The sequence below is a fragment of the Cricetulus griseus genome, chromosome 5 (genome assembly GCF_003668045.3).
Source record: "Cricetulus griseus strain 17A/GY chromosome 5, alternate assembly CriGri-PICRH-1.0, whole genome shotgun sequence".
Lineage (NCBI taxonomy): Eukaryota > Metazoa > Chordata > Mammalia > Rodentia > Cricetidae > Cricetulus > Cricetulus griseus.
Genome location: NC_048598.1, coordinates 135112061 through 135121832, shown reverse-complemented (window position 1 = coordinate 135121832; position 9772 = coordinate 135112061). Strand labels below are relative to the sequence as shown.

At 34.4% G+C, this 9772-nt stretch overlaps 1 pseudogene; it reads left to right on the top strand.

The window, feature by feature from the left end:
• The first annotated feature begins 5227 nt into the window (after positions 1 to 5227).
• LOC113831615 lies at positions 5228 to 5431 on the top strand (annotated as a pseudogene).
• Positions 5432 to 9772: the final 4341 nt, after the last annotated feature.

The window sequence follows — 9772 nt, the reverse complement described above, 5'->3', positions numbered from 1 at the left end:
TTTATCTTGATGAAGGTAAAGAAGACTGTATAAAGTTAAATGCAAAATTTATGTTCTTCTAGTGTATGCAAAAAACACACCCAAAAGAAAGAAAAGATTGAAAAAGACATTGGGAGAAGAGTGTTAGGTTGGGAATGAAAGGGTGTGAATGGGATCAAGAATGTATGCAATGTATGAATTTTTCAAAAGTGTAAGATGAAGAAACTCCCGGGTGTTGGTGGAACACGCCTTTAATCCCAGCACTCAGGAGGCAGAGGCAGGTGGATCTCTGTGAGTTCGAGGCCAGGCTGGTCTCCAGAGCGAGTGCCAGGATAGGCTCCAAAACTACACAGAGAAACACTGTCTTGAAAAAAATATAAGATGAAGAAACTGAGGAAAATAAAAAAAGACATGAAAGAATGAGAAAATCATGCAATCATGCAAAAAAATTAAACACATATTGATACAAAAAGGAAATAGCCAAAATGTACTTATTGTTCGGTACCTTTGATATATCTACTCCCAGTTCTCATGAGTTGTAAAGTTTTTTGTGATCCTAATTTAGAAAAGAATGTAATAAGTATTAGTCCATTGAGCAAATATGTGGTGAGCGCTAACACTGAACTGTTTAAACCTGAGCCAAAGTTGCTCTTATTTATAGATGTTGTAGGAAAGATGTGTGATAAGTCATCCAGCATCCACTAGAACATGCTGATGAGTAAATTAGAAAGACAGTGAAAACCACAAGTGGTATTTGACAGATGGAAATATTCCTTACAGTCCGAGGATAAGGATAGAGGATAAGGAACAGTTTCAGTATGAACAACTGTTGACAACTTTTGAACCAAGATATAAAGATTGACCTTTGTGGACAGGAACCAAAAGCAAAACAAGGCTTAAGGTCCAATGAATTCATTAAACTTTATAGCAATTCATTTCTCATTTCATTGAATAAATATCTGCTAACTGCTTATTGTATACTTAGAATACTGAAAATTTCATAACAGGAACAAAACAGACTCACTTCAATGATAATAGCATTTTAATTATTAGATTGGAAGATTATGGGCATGCTTCTGAGTAGTACTAGGCATGTATGTCGAATAAAGTGGGTTACATTTAGTATCTGTGGTTCCCAAAATCATCCTGCATGTGACCCAGAAGGAAATCACCTTGAAAAGCAGTGGAATGGTTGATCCTGTCCACAGAGGTCAATTCTTTATATCTTGGTTCAAAGTAAGAAAAGGGAAAGACAACAAAAGGAAATAACCACTAAGATAAAAAAAAATAGAAAACTGAAAAGCAAACAATAAAACATGAACTCTCTTTTCTGTTAGTCAACCATTGCTGAGCATAGTCATAGGGTTTGGATCTGGGAAATAGTGATGGCTACTTTTCTCTTTTGTAGCATGAAGAGCAACATGAATGCTAATTGGTAACAGTAAGCTTCTAGTTAGGCACTAGCTCAACTTTTCCATGTTGGCTGACATGAGTGAACGTTTATGTTTATTTAATTATTTACAATTAATTTTACATTCTAATCACAATTCTCCTTCCCACCCCTCCTCCAGGCCCCATCACCTCCTTCCCAGTCCATCCCCCATCCTTCCATCCATGGGCAAGGGATCCCATGAGGAGTCAACAAGGCCTGGCAAATTACGTTGAGGCAGGACCAACCCCCTCCCCCGAATTAAGGCTGAGCATGGCATCCCACCATAGGGAATGGGTGTTATCCTCAGGAATAAGGTCTTCAAATCAAAGTGTGAAGATGGACCCACAACCTAGGCTGTATTCTGTATTATTTGGAGGTGGAATTGTCTATGATACCCCTTCTGCCAATATCTCAACAAGATATTACCCATTCATGTAAGTTATACCCCATTTCTATAAAGTGATTTTACTTGATGGCATATCTAGTTGTGGCATTTCTTCCATTATATAGTGACTTTATTTAAATTCCTTTCATATATTGAATTTAAATTCCCTATTTTGGGAAACATCTTCAGTAATAGTTTTCTAGATGGTTTTTCTAAAGTCCTTTAGTGTTAGTTGCACTGCCCTGTATTCCCTCCTTTACTCTGCCCTCCTATTAATCTACCCATTTAGTCATCCTATTCTAGTTTTCTCTTTAATTCTTTATAACATTACACTTTATTTTCCTTTCCTTGGATGGTTCCCTTCTTCCCCTAGTTCCTTACTAGCTACCAACCTTTTGTAGTTGTTTGACTATCTAGAGCATAAAAGATGACATCCACATACAAGAGAAAAAATATGATGTTTGATATTCTTAACTCAGGATGATCATTTCTAGCTCTACCCATTTACTTACAAATTTGACCATTTCATTTTCATCCTGTAAACATATCACATTTGCATTATCTGTTCTTCATGAGATACTGTTCAGAAAGTTTGTGTGCCATTTAGTTCATCTCTCTGTCAAAGGGCCTGATAGAAATGATTAGTAATTATTTTGTGCAATTGAATTTTTCATTCTTAACTGAATTTGCTTGAAAGTTAATCATCTAAAAACTTCCAGAAATAGTCTCTTACAAAATGTAGAAAAGATGCCACAGATTCAGGGACTTCCCATAAATATAAAGAAGGGAGATGTTTTGCATAAAAGCTTCTAATAGGAGAATAATACACAATTCATAGTAATAAAATGAACAAAAGAATAGTGTATCTTATATAGAGCTGTAGGCCTTGTGTATTCTGAAGATTTTATTTTCTTTTGTGATTTCTGGAAACATGTATTTCTTATGATTTCCATATTTAATCACTTGTCTAGAATGTTTTAAAGAATTACAGCTGATTTCTAGTCATAAATAGACTCCAAAATCTTTTACTATTAAGTAAAAGATTACTTAGTCATTATTAAGTACCACCCTTGTTCCATAGAATCTAGTAATGGTAAGTAACTTAATATTCTGATTTTAAATAATTGTAAAGTATTAAGAGAAGAATTGAGAACACCAGATATTCTTTGAGTCATATGAATAAATATGAAATTTCAACTACAAAGAAGTAGTATTTCTCTTCCAGAAAAATTCTGAAATTGTAGCATATGAATGAGTCTTCAATTTATTCATTTTCTTTCTCCCAAATACATATGAGAACAAAAATACTATTCCAGATACATTTCATATTTCATTTGTAGGAATACGCTAAGAAAAGAAAAAGTTTCCATGTGTTTCCAAGAAACTAGTGATTAGTAGTACAAAAGCGGAAGGGTTTGAAATGTTTGCATGATGCTATCTTGAGTAGTTTAGTATAAATGATTAATGAGTTGTTTCTCCTCTATTCTCCAAAGACAATTTTTCTTTAAAGGAAAATATTTTAATTCGTGTATTTAAGAAGGTGTGTGGTTGTTTATACATCATTCAAATATTTTCGTGTTAGACATTTTTCCCCAACTTCTAAGTTTTCTTGTTTTTCTGTTTTATTTAAATTAAATCAGTCTTATACATAAATGGGAGAACAATGCATTGCTATTCCATAACTCCTTGTAATATACCCTGCATTTCTTAGCAAAGAGTGGCATTTTCTCTCATGTCCTTCCCAGATTCTGGGCTAATAGAAAGTCTGTCACATTCATGACTGTGTTAATCTTAAACTGAAATATTTCTCCCTTACTCAATACAATTTTGCTATCAAAGACTCTTTAGTTACTTGTAGTTTTCACACTGTGTAAAACTAAAACTTCTGTTTCTTTTCTGAAAAAAAAGCAATTTTATGTTACATATCAATCCCAATTCCCTCTCCCTCCCATCTTCCCTTGGTCCCCACTGACCCCTCCATCCCATCCCCCTCTGTTTTCCAGGGAGTGCAAGGCCCTCCATGAGAGAACATCAAAGTCTGTCACATCATTTGGGGCAGTGCCTAGGCTCTCCCCTGTGTGCCTAAACTGAGAAAGTATCCCTACAAATAGCTCCCATAGTCCATTTGTACATTAGGGATAAATACTGTTCCACTACCAGATGCCCCATAGATAGTCCAGGCCTCCTAAATGACACTCACGATCAGGTCCTATGCTGGTTCTAGTCTGGGGTCCATGAGATCCCCCTTGTTCAGAGGCTACCTTAAATGCCCTTCCCCTGTAATGAGATTGATGACTAACTTATAAGTTTTCTAAATCTTAAATTTATCTCCGGAATCTTACTATGTCACCTTCAATGGAAGGTGGTAATGACAAAAACCATCCCTGCCACATCTCTATCAGGAAAATTTCAGAACTTCAGGTCCGGTCTAGGATTCACTGTATCATATATTAGCCAGCATTGAGAACAAAGGAGTAAAGGGCCTCCTGTAATTTGCCCCAATACATTTTTCCCACTGGGTAACCCATTCCTTCTGAAGTTTATGCATCAGAACCATGAAGATACCTGTGATGCACGAGAAAGAACAGCCTTATTAAATTGTCAGTAATCCTAGCCCAAATCTGACTTTCAACACTTTGTGGTTAAATTTTCCTTTCATGTTTTCAGCTGGAGGTAAAAGCATTCTGTAAACCAAAGTCAAGAAGGAAAGATGACTCCTGCACTAAAGCTGTTAGTCTCACAGGCTTACCTCTGCTGGGAAAAAACTCTCAGCCAATGATAGAAAAGGAATTTCAGATATTAGTCTTTGATTCTGTATAAGAGGTTCCATAGCTTGAATTAAAAATATCTTATCTGCAAGCCAAATACCAAATTTCAGAACATCAAGTGGCTCAAGCCTAATTTTAATCTTTTTTATGGATGTAAAATATCTTTACAGAATTCATACCAGTTGGTTTAAGAAAACACCCCATATAGTTACAGATTTTAAATTTTTATTTTTATGAAAGAATATTCATTGGCCTGACAGCAGACTTTGCAAAAGTAATGCTGGTGTCAATCAAACACTACACATACATAAGAACTAAAATTTTTCCATAGGTCCCAAGGGATTGTGTTTTAGATAAAATGAACCCATGACTTTGGTATTTTTCTAGGGTTCACAGCTGATTTATGAAAAAGAAAATGCAACAATGTATCTTGACCACATATAGTCCCGTAGAGTGGCAAACATGTTTTACATACATACACACACACACCCAAAAAACAACAAACAAAAAAACCCAACAAAACCCACAGTATTTGGAATTTTACCTTTACTTTTTAATCTTAACTTAAACTATTAGCCATTTTTCTCAAACACTATTTTCAGATATTCTATTTAATTTTAATTAGTGCTATTAAGAAATATACCCCTTTGCCCATCTTTGATAATCGCTTCTCGGCCTTTTGGCTAAAATCAAGTATAGTATCTGTTCTTATCATTTTAATATCTGATAATACTGCTAATTAAAAGGAAGAAAGGCAGGATTTCAGTCTGTGTTTGTTGCATTAGGTAGGTCACTTTGGGTAGTGCAAATATATAGAGCAAATACACTTGGCAATCTGGCTGTACTAAAAGTAGTGGCAAGCCAATAGAGCGATAACAAAAGAGAAAGAAATTGATGAAAATATTGGAGAGTGAGAAAAGGAAATAAGTTTCATAGAATTAGTAATGTTTTATCTGCTTAACAAGAAGCAGACTGGGTCCTAAAAGGGTATAAGTACAGCAATGAATAGATAGGAAAGAAATGTCTGGCTTGAATCTGTACAGTGTGTGATGTCATATTATATGTGAATTCATATGTACATTAGTCTTGTGTCTAGACAATGTATTTCCTTGGAATTACCCATCAACTCTGCTTCTTAAATTCTATTAAATGAAGAGGGGAAATGTATATATTTCAATGAAAATGTACACTTTCATAATATTTTCCCATACAGAAGCAATGAAACCTCTTTTCAAGTCATATGTGTATAATATATGTGTTATGAGTACCATGTATGCATTTTCAAGAGTTTAGAATACCCCCACTTAACATATTTACCTGCACATTATTTATGTACCTTATATGTTCTTTTCATGTAAATATACCAATGTTTTTCTACTGCTTTTTAAACAAAGACTAAACACTTTTCTAAAATGTCATATGGAAACTTCCTACTGTAGATGTCCTCAAAGGCACACACATGTGCACGTGTGTGTTTGCACGCATGCACACACACGCACACACACACACACACACACACACACACACACACACGAGTACACCCCTCATGTGTGTATGTGTGTGTGTTTGTATATGCAGACATACATAAAAGGAATTGAAATGGAGTTACCCTATAACAATACAATTTTCCTACTGAATACCAAAATCTAGCATATAAAATGTCCAGTGCCAAGAGTAGGTTACATATTTTTTAGTTGTGAGCCTATAAATGCCCCTTCCCCTCAAAGAACAGTTAATGTCAAATGCTATAGGTTATCTCCCAGAACCTGATGATTAGACTCTATTGTTGAAAGTACCACATATTTGAGTCACTGAACATGGAGAAGTCAAGCTGGTACTGACCTGGGAGCTTCCTTTCTTCTGGCTAGTCTTTATAGTGCTGAAAGACATGGCATAAACTAATGAAGAAGAAGGTGTTGTATGCAATATTGGAGGAGGTGCTATAATGTACTACTGCAAATCCTGTGAGCTTCAATAATGATTTTTCTGACAAATTATGCCAGCTGATACAATAGTGACATAAACATCATGGGAGCAACCAATAGTTTCCCATTGGATTTAAGCCCTGCTCTACAAGATAAATTCAGACATGGCACCAATACTGGGTCAAACATCTAGAACTAAAGAGGTCATAGTCTCTAAAGGGGGGAACTATTGCTGATATTGTGTTAAATGGATATAGTATTAAACTGACTCCTAATAACTTATACTTTTTCTCATAGACTAATGCATGCTTATTTTGAGTGGATGATGATTAAGACAGAATCCCCAACTAGCCAAGGCAAAGAAAATAAGTGTTTGGGAATATCCAGCACTAAGTGGATTTTATTTATCACACTTTCTTCCCAAGACTCAGAGATAATACTGGAAGTAGGCATGAAAAGAGAATGAGAGTCAGAGGCAATGAATAAATAAAGCAAGAGTATCTTCAGAGCACAGCAAGACAGTTTCACAAAAACTCTTAGCAGTTGTGAAAGAATTCACAAGACTACCTCAAGCCCAAGGCAGACCAAATCCCATCATGGAGAGGGGAGGTGAGCATAAAATCTCATCCCTAGACAAAGAAATATTGGCAGTTGTTGGCTGCTTGAAAAGGTAGAGTCAGGAAAGGCCACATATCCAAGAATATTTAGGCAGCACATATCAGTCTTGAGTTAAAAAAGAATACAAATTAGATAGTTCAGAAAAGGGAGTAAATCTTGGGAGATCTGGGTTAAGGTGGTTAATATGATCAAAGATACTGTATGAAATTCTTAAAGAATTAGTGCATATATTTCAAAAAGGAATTAAAAATAAAATCCCTCCGATGGATTTGTCTTCTTCGTGTAGCCCATCAACAACTTGTCTTCTTCTGGTCGGTCACTATGTTGCTTTGATTTCTTTAGGAGTATTTTTCTGCTCTCCCTGTGCAAAATCTCCATGTTTCCTATACCTTCAGGAATTAAGTTTGTAAAGAGTATTTCCTAAGCATACTTTTATTCTCTGCCTTATATCTCAGGTCAAAATTCATTTTCTAATTTTCTTTAAGATCCTCTTAAAGATCATTTACTGAAATCTTTTTCAAATACAACTATATTGAGAGGTGTGTCCTTTTGGAGTTATTTAGACTACTACCTAATGCAGGGATTGATGTTTTATAAAAGAGCTAGGCAAAGACTCACTTATGTCTTTATGAAATTTTTTACCTGAGGACATTCTTCCATTGCCTTGTTAAACACACAAGAAAGGCACCATAATGCACACAGCCAATCCATCCCCAAAATTGTAATCTGCCATTGATGTCTTAGACTTCTCCATAGCAGTAAAAATTTTATTTTTGTTCTTTTAAAGTTTCCCAAGTATCACACATTTTGATAATTAAGCAAAAAGATTAACATAATACCCTAATATCAAATATTTATATTTTTCCTCCCATAAACTTTATCAGTTTTATTTAAATATTTGCCTGATAACATTTTCATCTACTGCAATATAAAATCAAACTTGAATTTGTATATCTCAATAAACTAGTATGGTTATTAGGCAGTTTATGAAAACATTGACTGTATGAAAATTTCATGAATAATATATATTCTGAGTCAATAGATTCTGGCCTTTTGTTCATACTGCTATTATTCCAAAAGAAATGAAGACTGCTCATTGTAAGATCCTTTTCCATTTTAATTTTTGTTGTGAGATTCTAAAAAGTAGTCCAGATATTTAAGCCTACTGGAACTCTGACTCTGTGAGTTCACTAGATATTCATATTATGAATATATAAAATGTTAGTGGCACATAATAAAATATTATTTTAATTAAAAGTCACCTCAGATTAAAATAGTGAACTGGAAGATCTTTGTATCAGTACATTCTTCTTGTTAGCTGTAGGGACATTGACCACAAGATGTCATTGATCTACTTTTAGAAGACACACAGCAAAAAAGAGGGGATAACTTCTTTATATGCATTACATGATTTAATATTTTACTTCTATATAATTTTCACTATATTATATAGTTGATTAATTTGTTGTAATGCATGCGGTTTAAATTATTTACTAAATCTTCAGCTACCTAAATGAAGCAAATATCTAAAGCAATGGATCATATAATTCACAAACAATGAATATTGAAATGCTATCCTGTTACAATATAGCCATAAAAGTAGATCTGAGAATAATTAAGTATCAGTCAAAATTCAACCACTTCTATTAGTAGTTAACTAGATCCTGAGTTTTAGACTTTTGCTCTTTCTACAGGATATTATTTTATATTTAAATTATTATTTGTCCCAAAATAACACAGGTACTTACTTTGGTTAACTTTATCAATTCATGAAGTTATAGTAATTTTCCTCCTTAATCCTAGCATCTACACCTAACACTTTGGTATACAAAATTATGACCAGCAGCTAACAGAGATACCTTAAATTCGGACCTATTAAGCTGTTTTATAAAACCTTAATTAATTGGCTCATTAATTTTAAGCATATACCTGGACCAAATTTTAAATGTGGAACAAGAAGTTAATGAATGAGTAAACCACAACTTTTTATGCCTCAAATACTAAATTCAGAATGGATTGATTGCCATCTATTTGCAGTTGATAAGATGACTATGCAGTGCATTAGATATTATTAGCAATTTGAGACACTTAGATCTGCACTAGGAATATATCAGTTTACTGTACAGAGAGTTTCTTAATTTTGAATATTTTTATGTTGTGAAAATGAGTGGCATAAATTCTGGCAAATTTTTGTTTTGTTTTGTTTGGTTTTTGAGACAGAGTTTCTCTGTGGCTTTGAAGCCTGTCCTGGAACTAGCTCTTGTAGACCAGGGTGGTCTCGAACTCACAGAGATCCACCTGCCTCTGCTAGCTCCTATAACTAGGCCTTCTAAAGTCATGACTGTAGACTCTTAAGAGCTGACCATCATGTAACTAGTAATAGTTGCTAGATTCCTTTAGAAAGAATTTACTTTCTTACAGGTGGCAAATTATTGCTTTTGATGGTCACAGACTACATTTCTAAGTGGAAACCATAGCCACCTCAAGTATCACATTAAAAATTATGGGGCTCTTAGGTTGTTCAGACAATATAACATATACAAAATATCCTAACAAAAATATTAGATATCACCAGCCTTTCATATAAATGTAAACAGTCACAAAATCCACCTCTACTAGGTTAGTTTCAGCCAGTCAATCTTTCTAAGCTCTGTGTACTCCTCAT